This window comes from Lepidochelys kempii, chromosome 2, assembly GCF_965140285.1.
Source record: "Lepidochelys kempii isolate rLepKem1 chromosome 2, rLepKem1.hap1, whole genome shotgun sequence".
NCBI lineage: Eukaryota > Metazoa > Chordata > Testudines > Cheloniidae > Lepidochelys > Lepidochelys kempii.
Window position 1 is genome coordinate 211207704 of NC_136381.1, and position 12410 is coordinate 211220113.

At 47.5% G+C, this 12410-nt stretch overlaps 1 protein-coding gene and 1 pseudogene across 1 annotated transcript in view; one reads left to right on the forward strand and one right to left on the reverse strand.

Annotated features, from left to right (window-relative positions):
• DNAH11 (dynein axonemal heavy chain 11) overlaps positions 1-12410 on the reverse strand; it is a 291551-nt gene that overhangs the window by 87710 nt on the left and 191431 nt on the right. The window lies entirely within an intron of this gene.
• Positions 8034-8707, forward strand: LOC140907551 (small ribosomal subunit protein uS15-like; annotated as a pseudogene).

Consider the following 12410-nt stretch of genomic DNA (forward strand, 5'->3'; position numbering starts at 1 on the left):
GGGCAAATCTACTGTGGGGGCTGCTGTGATGCAAGTAGCCCACGCAATCAAAGATCTGCTGATATCAAGGGTAGTGACCCTAGGAAATGTGCAGGTCATTGTGGATGGCTTTGCTGCAATGGGATTCCCTAACTGTGGTGGGGCCATAGACGGAACCCATATCCCTATCTTGGCACCGGAGCACCAAGCTGTCGAGTACATAAACCTCAAGGGGTACTTTTCGATAGTGCTGCAAGCTCTGGTGGATCACAAGGGACGTTTCACCAACATCAACGTGGGATGGCCGGGAAAGGTGCATGATGCTCGCATCTTCAGGAACTCTGGGCTGTTTCAAAAGCTGCAGGAAGGGACTTTATTCCCAGACCAGAAAATAACTGTTGGGGATGTTGAAATGCCTATATGTATCCTTGGGGACCCAGCCTACCCCTTAATGCCATGGCTCATGAAGCCGTACACAGGCAGCCTGGACAGTAGTCAGGAGCTGTTCAACTACAGTCTGAGCAAGTGCAGAATGGTGGTAGAATGTGCATTTGGACGTTTAAAGGCGCGCTGGCGCAGTTTACTGACTCGCTTAGATCTCAGCGAAACCAATATTCCCACTGTTATTACTGCTTGCTGTGTGCTCCACAATATCTGTGAGAGTAAGGGGGAGACGTTTATGGCGGGGTGGGAGGTTGAGGCAAATCGCCTGGCTGCTGGTTATGCACAGCCAGACACCAGGGCGGTTAGAAGAGCACAGGAGGGTGCGGTACGCATCAGAGAAGCTTTGAAAACCAGTTTCATGACTGGCCAGGCTACGGTGTGAAAGTTCTGTTTGTTTCTCCTTGATGAAACCCCCGCCCCTTGGTTCACTCTACTTCCCTGTAAGCTAACCACCCGCCCCTCCTCCCTTCAATCACCGCTTGCAGAGGCAATAAAGTCATTGTTGCTTCACATTCATGCATTCTTTATTCATTCGTCACACAAATAGGGGGATGACTACCAAGGTAGCCCAGGAGGAGTGGTGGAGGAGGGAAGGAAAATGCCACACAGCACTTTAAAAGTTTACAACTTTAAAATTTATTGAATGACAGCCTTCTTTTTTTTGGGCAATCCTCTGTGGTGGAGTGGCTGGTTGGCCGGAGGCCCCCCCCACTGCGTTCTTGGGCATCTGGGTGTGGAGGCTATGGAACTTGGGGAGGAGGGCGGTTGGTTACAGAGGGGCTGCAGTGGCAGTCTGTGCTCCAGCTGCCTTTGCTGCAGCTCAACCATACACTGGAGCATACTGGTTTGGTCCTGCAGCAGCCTCAGCATTGAATCCTGCCTCCTCTCATCACGCTGCCGCCACATTTGAGCTTCAGCCCTGTCTTCAGCCCGCCACTTACTCTCTTCAGCCCGCCACCTCTCCTCCCGGTCATTTTGTGCTTTCCTGCACTCTGACATTATTTGCCTCCACGCATTCGTCTGTGCTCTGTCAGTGTGGGAGGACAGCATGAGCTCGGAGAACATTTCATCGCGAGTGCGTTTTTTTTTCTTTCTAAGCTTCACTAGCCTCTGGGAAGGAGAAGATCCTGTGATCATTGAAACACATGCAGCTGGTGGAGAGAAAAAAAGGGACAACGGTATTTAAAAAGACACATTTTATAAAACAGTGGCTATACTCTTTCAGGGTAAACCTTGCTGTTAACATTACATACATAGCACATGTGCTTTCGTTAGAAGGTCGCATTTTGCCTCCCCCCACCGCGTGACTACCCCCTCAACCTTCCCCCCTCCCTGTGGCTAACAGCGGGGAACATTTCTGTTTAGCCACAGGCAAACAGCCCAGCAGGAATGGGCTCCTCTGAGTGTCCCCTGAAGAAAAGCACTCTATTTCAACCAGGTGACCATGAATTATATCTCACTCTCCTGAGGATAACACAGAGAGATAAAGAACGGATGTTGTTTGAATGCCAGCAAACATACACTGCAATGCTTTGTTCTATAATGATTCCCGAGTACGTGTTACTGGCCTGGAGTGGTAAAGTGTCCTACCATGAAGGACGCAATAAGGCTGCCCTCCCCAGAAACCTTTTGCAAAGGCTTTAGGACTACATCTAGGAGAACCGCGAATGCCAGGGCAAAGTAATCCTTTCACATGCTTGCTTTTAAACCATGTATAGTATTTTAAAAGGTACACTCACCAGAGGTCCCTTCTCCGCCTGCTGGGTCCAGGAGGCAGCCTTGGGTGGGTTCGGGGGGTACTGGCTCCAGGTCCAGGGTGAGAAACAGTTCCTGGCTGTCGGGAAAACCGGTTTCTCCGCTTGCTTGCTGTGAGCTATCTACAACCTCATCATCATCATCATCATCTTCGTCCCCAAAACCTGCTTCCGTATTGCCTCCATCTCCATTGAAGGAGTCAAACAACACGGCTGGGGTACTGGTGGCTGAACCCCCTAAAATGGCATGCAGCTCATCATAGAAGCGGCATGTTTGGGGCTCTGACCCGAAGCGGCCATTCGCCTCTCTGGTTTTCTGGTAGGCTTGCCTCAGCTCCTTCAGTTTCACGCGGCACTGCTTCGGGTCCCTGTTATGGCCTCTGTCCTTCATGCCCTGGGAGATTTTGACAAAGGTTTTGGCATTTCAAAAACTGGAACGGAGTTCTGATAGCACAGATTCCTCTCCCCAAACAGCGATCAGATCCCGTACCTCCCGTTCGGTCCATGCTGGAGCTCTTTTGCGATTCTGGGACTCCATCATGCTCACCTGTGCTGATGAGCTCTGCATGGTCACCTGCAGCTTGCCACGCTGGCCAAACAGGAAATGAGATTCAAAAGTTCGCGGTTCTTTTCCTGTCTACCTGGCCAGTGCATCTGAGTTGAGAGTGCTGTCCAGAGCGGTCAGAATGGAGCACTCTGGGATAGCTCCCGGAGGCCAATACCATCGAATTGTGTCCACAGTACCCCAAATTCGAGCCGGCAACGTCGATTTAAGCGCTAATCCACTTGTCAGGGGTGGAGTAAGGAAATCGATTTTAAGAGCCCTTTAAGTCGAAATAAAGGGCTTCATTGTGTGGACGGGTACAGGTTTACATCCATTTAACGCTGCTAAATTCGACCTAAAGTCCTAGTGTAGACCAGGGCAATGAGTCAGATCCCCAGCTGTGACTGAGCTCTGCTAAGTTAAAAGCTCCACATGGCAGGTGATTTACAACCCCAGGCTTATAGGACCCCTATTGCAGCCGCCTCTTCCTGCGGACCACTGCATCCAGACAAAGTATAAACCCCATTACGTCTGATAAAGAGTTCAGAGAGTGCCACATTCCTTTCATCCTAGCTGTTCTCTTTGCTGTCCTGAATCATGAAGTTGCTCCCTCTTGCTGTTCTGTCCTTTTCTGAGCAGAAACATGGAAGAAGATGGAGGATACCCACTGAATTTCTTTGTGGGAAAACACATTGATATCAAGAATACAGGCAAAACAGTGAGCAGGCAAATGGAGGAGCTAGAAAATGGCAGAAAAATTGCCACATTTGTGGATGTGTGTGTCTCAGACAGATTTATCTGGCATCTTGACAAAAAAAAAAAAAGTTAAGTTATGCAATCATTTGCCCAGTTATTTAATCACAACATACTCTGGGTCAGGGTCATAGCTAAACACTCTGATAGTTTCCATCATAATCTTTTACACTGACAGTTTTATAATATAAAATAAAAAAATGTCTGCCAGGCTTAAATTTGGTGAATATGTTTTATTCTTGGAATATATTTTTTTCTTTTAAAATTGGTTTTGATTGTATTAATACATCAAGTAAGAAAATAGACATTTAGACTAGTTTGGGATTTTTGTAATTGTGTAATTGAAAAACAGCATGAATTTTAAAAAACAGAAATTTGCCCAGAGCTTCTGGTTTATGACATTGCTTTTGTACTGTGGAAATAAATTAAGCTTTCTGATAACTTAATGGTGTCAGCTTTATTTTAATACTACCCACTAATTAAATAAACATACATTTAAAAAGCCATTTCAGAACAGCTACAAGGCACTTTGTAAAGAACTTGTATACCAGTGGCTAAATTACCACCTACACAGAGCAATTACTCTTATCCTGAAACTACCCTGGAAATACACTGCAAAATTTTTTACCTGATAATTTCCTTTCTGGATATGGCCTCTTTGCCATTAAAAGACATTTGGATTGCTATTTGCTTTCTGCAAATATCACAGGCAGCTCAGACTTGTCCATGAGGCTCCACACCTTGACCACACTCCTCCTGCTCGCATTCCAGAAGCGTATAATAAATGTGACTGAATAAAGTGCTACTGTTACAAAGTTTTATTTTTAATCTACTAGTACAAATTTAGTGTTTCATTACAATTGTGGAAGCACTCATCTGGAGTGAAAGTGGAAGGGACATGGCTCTTTCTTAGAGCCTCATGGACAAGTATGAGCAGCCTACAACATCTGTAGAATGAGGAAACTAAAAACAGTATAATTAAGTTATTTAGGTACCATGGCTTGGAGCACTTTCCACTCAAGGAATTTTCCTTCTGTAGAGGAATGAAGGTCAACCCAACAGCACTCTGTAAAAACAGTGCTGTTGGGAGTGACTACATAGCAGCTTTACACAATTTCAATTCAATTCAGTGAGATTTTATTGGCATGACAACTCACATAAATATTACCAAAGGAGGAGAGGCAGGAAGAGACAGATCCTCCTCAATGGTTGACTCCCTTTTTGCCCTGGATGCTGCCATGAAGAATGTTGAATGGGCACCGATCCCCTTGGGCTTGGTTTGATGTCTGGCTATGGAGGAGCTTTCAGGCCCAGACATTTAGGGCAAAAGAAATGAACAGATAGGAGAACTGATTAGTTCTGCTAAGGTAAAATTGAACAACTCTTTCATACAGGTGTAGAGGCTTTGGGTAAAACAAAGGAAGAACAATTTTCTGTGATGTATGGAAAGAAGAGTTTATCTTGGTAACAATCAATTCAGTGGTAGGAAAAATGACTGTTGTTATGGAAGATGTAGTAGTAAGAGCAGAGGCTTCAGACTTTTCTGATCTGACTGTGATCAAGAAGCTGGTTTGCATGGAAATGAAATGCAGGGACTTAGATGCCATCAATTTGAATGGGTCATGAGAGCCTACAGAATTGTGGCAAGATCCCAGGTAGGGAAGGCAGGTCTGACTGCTAGTTTTGGTAGACATGCTCCCCTGAAGAGCCAGACTACCACTAGGTGATTTACCAGAGACATGGAAGAGCCTGTGTTTATAACACTATGTAGTGCTGAGACATGAGATAGAATGGTAGGAGGTCTTGGGCCCAAGTTTAGGTCATCTTGCAAGAGATCCAGAAGAGCTAGGATGACCAGTTTCCTGAAATTTCTAGCCTGGTATCAGTAGAATTTTGTCCAAACTCTTGTGTAGGCTAAGAGGGTGGAAGGCCTGTGGGATGCTAAGATAGCCTATTATTGTGGAAGAGTAACCCATCTAGGTTAGCCAAGCTGTCATGCTCCAAAATCAGGACCTGGCTCAAGGACAGAAGATCCTGTCAGGTGAGAGACTGAGTAGAAGCAGTTCTCACTACCATGGCCTTCTTCCATAATTTCCTCTTTTTTCTCCTTCTGAGTGACTCTTCCTAGCAGAATGGCAGGGAAAGCACAGAGCCAAAACAGATCTGAGTCAGAGAGTCCAATCCCAGTGAGGAGTGGTGGTCTTTTCAGGTGAATAAGAGTTTCACCTTTGCATTTTGATTGAATGCAAATAGATCTCCCTGGAGATAGCCTGCGGTACTGGAAATCAACTGATATAGTTCTAGGTTCAGGGAGCATTCCATGTAGTCTCTCTGCTGATACCCTTAGACAGCCCGCTTTCGTGTTCAGTGTCCCACTCATGTAAATCACTCTGATGCAGCTAGGGGTGGCCTTCTGCCCAGGAGACAATCTGGCCCACTTCAGCAAATACGTTTGAGTTTCCTGTCCCCACCTCACAATGTATAGGAATCGGGTACTATCCCTTTAAATAAGTTAAAAGAAAAGGAGTACTTGTGGCACCTTAGAGACTAACCAATTTATTTGAGCATAAGCTTTCATGAGCTACAGCTCACTTCATCGGATGCATAAAGTGGAAAATGCAGTGAGGATGTTTTATACACACAGACCATGAAAAAATGGGTGTTTATCACTTCAAAAGGTTTTCTCTCCCCCCACCCCACTCTCCTGCTGGTAATAGCTTATCTAAAGTGATCACTCTCCTTACAATGTGTATGATAATCAAGGTGGGCCATTCCCAGCACAAATCCAGGGTTTAACAAGAACGTCTGAGGAACAGTGGGGGGAGCGGGGGGTTTGGAAAAAACAAGGGGAAATAGGTTACCTTGCATAATGACTTAACCACTCCCAGTCTCTATTCAAGCCTAAGTTAATTGTATCCAATTTGCAAATGAATTCCAATTCAGCAGTCTCTCGCTGGAGTCTGGTTTTGAAGTTTTTCTGTTGTAATATCGCAACTTTTATGTCTGTAATCGCGTGACCAGAGAGATTGAAGTGTTCTCCGACTGGTTTATAAATGTTATAATTCTTGACATCTGATTTGTGTCCATTTATTCTTTTACGTAGAGACTGTCCAGTTTGACCAATGTACATGGCAGAGAGGCATTGCTTGCACATGATGGCATATATCACATTGGCAGATGTGCAGGTGAACGAGCCTCTGATAGTGTGGCTGATGTTATTAGGCCCTGTGATGGTGTCCCTTGAATAGATATGTGGGCACAGTTGGCAATGGGCTTTGTTGCAAGGATAGGTTCCTGGGTTAGTGGTTCTGTTGTGTGGTATGTAGTTGCTGGTGAGTATTTGCTTCAGGCTGGGGGGCTGTCTGTAGGCAAGGACTGGCCTGTTTCCCAAGATTTGTGAGAGTGATGGGTCGTCCTTCAGGATAGGTTGTAGATCCTTGATAATGCGTTGGAGAGGTTTTAGTTGGGGGCTGAAGGTGATGGCTACTGGCGTTCTGTTATTTTCTTTGTTAGGCCTGTCCTGTAGTAGGTGACTTCTGGGTACTCTTTTGGCTCTGTCAATCTGTTTCTTCACTTCCGCAGGTGGGTATTGTAGTTGTAAGAATGCTTGATAGAGATCTTGTAGGTGTTTGTCTCTGTCTGAGGGGTTGGAGCAAATACGGTTGTATCATAGAGCTTGGCTATAGACAATGGACTGTGTGGTGTGGTCTGGGTGAAAGCTGGAGGCATGTAGGTAGGAATAGCGGTCACTAGGTTTCCGGTAGAGGGTGGTGTTTATGTGACCATCGCTTATTAGCACCGTAGTGTCCAGGAAGTGGATCTCTTGTGTGGACTGGTCCAGGCTGAGGTTGATGGTGGGATGGAAATTGTTGAAATCATGGTGGAATTCCTCAAGGGCTTCTTTTCCATGGGTCCAGATGATGAAGATGCATCAATATAGCGCAACTAGCGTAGGGGCATTAGGGGACGAGAGCTGAGGAAGTGTTGTTCTAAGTCAGCCATAAAAATGTTGGCATACTGTGGGGCCATGCGGGTACCCATAGCAGTGCTGCTGATTTGAAGGTATACATTGTCCCCAAATGTGAAATAGTTATGGGTGAGGACAAAGTCACAAAGTTCAGCCACCAGGTTTGCCGTGACATTATCGGGGATAGTGTTCCTGACGGCTTGTAGTCCATCTTTGTGTGGAATGTTGGTGTAGAGGTGTACCATCCTGGCCACTTCTACATCCATAGTGGCCAGGATGGTATTTTCAGGAAGATCACCGATGGACTGTAGTTTCCTCACTTTCAGCTCTTAGTGCCTCTTGCTCCCAGCTCCTCAGACGCTCACCACAAACTGAAGTGAGGTCCTTTTTAAACTCAGGTGCTCCGATTAGCCAGCATGCCCTAATTGATTCTAGCAGCTTCTTAATTGACTCCAGGTGTCCTAATTAGCCTGCCTGAATTTGTTCCAGGAAGTTCCTTCTTGTTCTGGAACTGCCCCTGTTACCTTACCCAGGGAAAATGGACCTGCTTAATCTGGGACTAATATATCTGCCTTCTAACACTCTCGCCATCATGGGTCGCATGCACACTTCGAGGAAGGGCCTGTCCCAGTCAGTGTGCCCACATGGTTAAAACTTACTTCTGATGACATAAAGGAACAGATCTGCAAACTGGCTAAGAAAGGTCTGACTCCCTCACAGATCGGTGTAATCCTAAGGGATTCTCATGGTGTTGCCAAAGTTTGTTTTGTCACTAGCAACAAAATTTTAAGGATCCTTAAGTCCAAGGGACTTGCCCCAGACCTTCCAGAGGATCTGTACCACTTGATCAAGAAAGCTGTTGCTGTCCATAAACATCTTGAGAGAAACAGAAAAGGAGTACTCGTGGCACCTTAGAGACTAACAAATTTATTTGAGCATAAGCTTTCGTGAGGTACAGCATCCGAGGAAGTGAGCTGTAGCTCACGAAAGCTTATGCTCAAATAAATTTGTGAGTCTCGAAGGTGCCACAAGTACTCCTTTTCTTTTTGTGGATACAGACTAACATGGCTGCTACTCAGAAGGATAAAGATGCCAGATGTCGTCTGCTTCTGACTGAGAGCAGAATTCACAGGCTGGCTTGTTACTACAAGATCAAGAGAGTACTCCCACCCAAGTGGAAGTATGAGTCATCCACTGCCTCTGCTCTGGTCGCTTAAGAGTTCACTCTTCTTTTTGCTGAAAGAATAAAGTCACATTAAAGACCAAAAAAAAAACCCCAATACTCTCCTGTAGCCATCTGGCCTGATCCTGTCACAGTATCTAGTGAAGTCTTGTGCATTTGTATATAGTTAGTAAATACCATTATTTGGAATCCAGTTGTGCCCATGTGGTTTCCCCATATTCTCTCTGTTGTGTAGAGAATAAGGACAACACTCCTTGCCTGTTTATATATAGGAGAGTCATCAAATTGTTGTGCTCCTTTCTCAGGGGATCCTGGAAATCCCAAAGAGCCAGCCTGAATGGTTCTTGATGAGTGAGGATGGTCTGATTTGTATAGTCCCAAGAACCTTGCAGAGCAGTGATGAGCTGCCAAAATCTTAACAACTGGTTCCCTATAAAAAGTTCTGATTTAAGGGATGTGCCCCAGTATGTATTTTTTGTACCAACAGGGTTACCATACGTCTGTATTTTCCCGGGAGGAATTTTTAAGATTTAAAAATTCCTCCCGGACGGCGATTTAAGAACCAAAAAGCCTGACCTGTCCGGGAAAATACAGATGTATGTTAACCCTGCCTAAAGTTCTTTTTTAAAAAGATGGGCCTGAACTAGAAATGAGCTCCATTTCACACGTGTGGGTCCCCGCCACTCCCTGGGGGTGTGCTAGGGTGACCAGATGTCCCGATTTTATAGGGACAGTCCCGATTTTGGGGTCTTTTTCTTATATAGGCTCCTATTACCCCCCCCCCCCGCCATCCTGATTTTTCACACTTGCTGTCTGGTCACCCTAGGGTGTGCACATGTGTGGGTCCCAGCTGCTCCCTGCCCCCCTCATTGAAGCAGGTGTGCAGGGTTACTGCCCTGGGAAGTGCAGGGCACCAGTGGACGTGGGGCAGGGCTAGCTGGAGGCAGGGGGTGCAGGGCTGGCTGTGGGCAGGTCAGGGGGTGTGGCAGGAGCTGGTGCAGGCCGGGCAGACGGTGCGGGGATGGCTGGAGACAGGGGCTGGCTGCAGGCAGGGCAGGGGGTGCGGGGGTGGCTGGAGACAGGGGCTGGCTGCGGGCAGGGCGGGGGGTGGCTGGAGACAGGCTGGCTGCGGGCAGGGCAGGGGGGCGGCAGGGAGTGTGGAGGTGACTGGAGGCAGGGCAGAGGGTGCAGCAGGGGCTGGCTGCGGGCAGGGCAGGGGCTGGTGCAGGCAGGGCAGGGGGTGGCTGGAGACAGGGGCTAGTGCGGGCAGGGCAGGGGATCGCTGGAGGCAGGGCAGGGGGTGCGGCAGGGGCTGGTGCGTCTGGAGGCAGGGGTGTGGGGGTGGCTGAAGGCAGGGGCTGGTGCGGGCAGGGCAGGGGGTGCGGCAGGGGCTGGTGCGGGCAGGGCAGGGGGTGGCTGGAGGCAGGGGCTGGCTGCGGGCAGGGGGGTGGGTGCTCACGGGGAGAGCAGCAGGACGCAGCCCAGGCCCAGCAGAGCAGCCGGGGACCCACCAGGCAGCACCGGGAGCCCGAGGGCCAGGAGAGCAGCAGCAGCTACAGGGCTCATGCCCAGGGCTAGACGGCAGCCCACATGGCTCCCGCAGTGCAGCGCCCCCGGCGGCCGGAGCAGGAATTACATCACTTCCAGTCCGGAGCCCATCAAAGCCTCAGCGCCCCCTGCAGGGAAGCGGGTTAACAACTGGTTCTAAAACTGCTTCAAAATTTAACAACTGGTTCACGCGAACTGGTGCGAACCGGCTCCAGCTCACCACTGTTGCAGAGGTTTCTCTGGAAGAGTCTTGGCTGGTGCTGCATAAGGCCAGAGGTCTTAAATATGAGCCCCTTTTCCTGGCCTTTTCCTGAGGGTCCCTGGGCTGTGAGCGATTGTGGGAGAGCTCCTAGTCTTTGCCTCATGATACATTCTCCTTAGAGGTGGGAGCATCTCATGCCCTGTTTACTCAGTTTGATCAGCTCTGCCACGTGGAAGAAGAAGAGAAAAGTGGGAGGGCACTGATGCGGGGAAATAACCTCTGAAAAACGGTCGTTCCCTCAACGAAGGTTAGACTGGGGGCAGGTTGAAAAGGGTAATTTTGCTCACTGCTACCCCCTAAAATTGGGGATTTAAAACTGGGGTAGTGATAGATAAGTGAGGAGTGCTGAACTTCTGCTCAGTTTGCATGGTGGAAAGTGGAGAGTTTGGAAAGAGGATAGGAGAAGCCTGGCCATACTGTGACACAAAAACACCATGGGTGCCAACTGGCACAGGGTTCACTGCAACTCCTGTCTCAGTCCTGACAAACTCACTATACATAATACATTGCTTTCATGGTATTTATCCATAAAAGGTAGCATGTGAGGTCTCTACTGAAAGTGTGTAACTTATTGATACCCATAACCATTGTGAGATGTGGGTGATATCTAAGGAGTAATGTAACTATATGGAAAATTATGCTTTTATGGTCTTGGAGTGAAAATGAGTCACCAGAGAAAAAGCGTATGTCTCGGTGGAGGCCCAGTCAAGTTAGAGGGTGTTGTCACCCCGCACAGGCTAGCCAAATATGTAATATGTTGCTCTATTGTCAGCCATTGCAACAACCCAAAGAAGCCAATGGAAAACCATCAAAGGTAAACTATAAACATTGAAACCATCTGGAAGTGGAAAGGAAGGATATGACAGCAAGGGGGTCACCCTGTCAGTGAATAAAGGCAACAGACTGATTCAACATATCAACAGGATGGAGAAAGATACTCTGGATCCATTCTCCGAGAAGCAGAAATGCTTCATGAAAGATTGGGTCCTGCTCCTTGGGGCTAGTGATTGCTACAAAAGACAACTTTGGGTGTGAGAATCTATCTGCGCATTAGCTAGGAAAGGTAACAGTTAATAAGTGTAGGCCCTAGCTCCTGTTTTATGGTTTTTTTAGTTTTGTATGTAACCATTTGTTCCCCTGGGTTTCTAGTTAAATCTCTTTTTTTCTTACATAAATTTCTCTTTGATTTATTATAATTGAACTCAAATGCTGCATATGATGCAGGAGCAGTGTTCTAAGGCAAAACTAGAGTACACCATTCCTTTAGAAATGGAGGATCTGGGATTTCTGTGGGTATCCAGTGATCAGGGGCTGCACATCACAGGGGGACACTTTGAAGGGACTTAGGGGCTGGAGTGCAGCTATTTTCAACTGGCAGGACTGGTGTAGCTTAGAATAGAGTGTTTGAGCACCTGACAGGCTGATTGTGTCAGGGAGTTAACACCCAGCTGGCACAGGCAAGGCTTCCTTGCATCGCAGGCAGGTGGCAACAAGGTGACTCACAGTCCTGAGTGCCCCGAGGAGCACCACATCTACCCCAGAGCAAAGAACAAATTTCAGAAACAAATATGACCATCAAAAATAGCCTAGGCCACCAGTAATTTTCCCTTCTAGATGCTGTCAGACAGTCACTTGCACAAGTACCACCTCAGTGTCTCCCCAGTGACCACAGAACTCCTGCTTGACTATCAGACACCTAATACGTGAGTTGAATTATTTGAAGCATGGCTGACAAGAGGTCTGTCTTGGCTCCCTACAAGCTCAGGGTTACTCCACCAGTCTTACTTCATCCAAGTCTGAACCTGTCAGATTCTTCCACACTAGGCTATTCTGATCCCTCAAAATACATTGCAAGCTTCTTGGAGAATGGTGTAGGTGAGTTGTTGGCAGGGAATCCTGGTTTAGCTGGGGCCCTTTGGTGCAGCTAGCTCTTAGAATTTCAGCAGGTCCCATCGTTCCTTGGGAGTAGCAGAGGG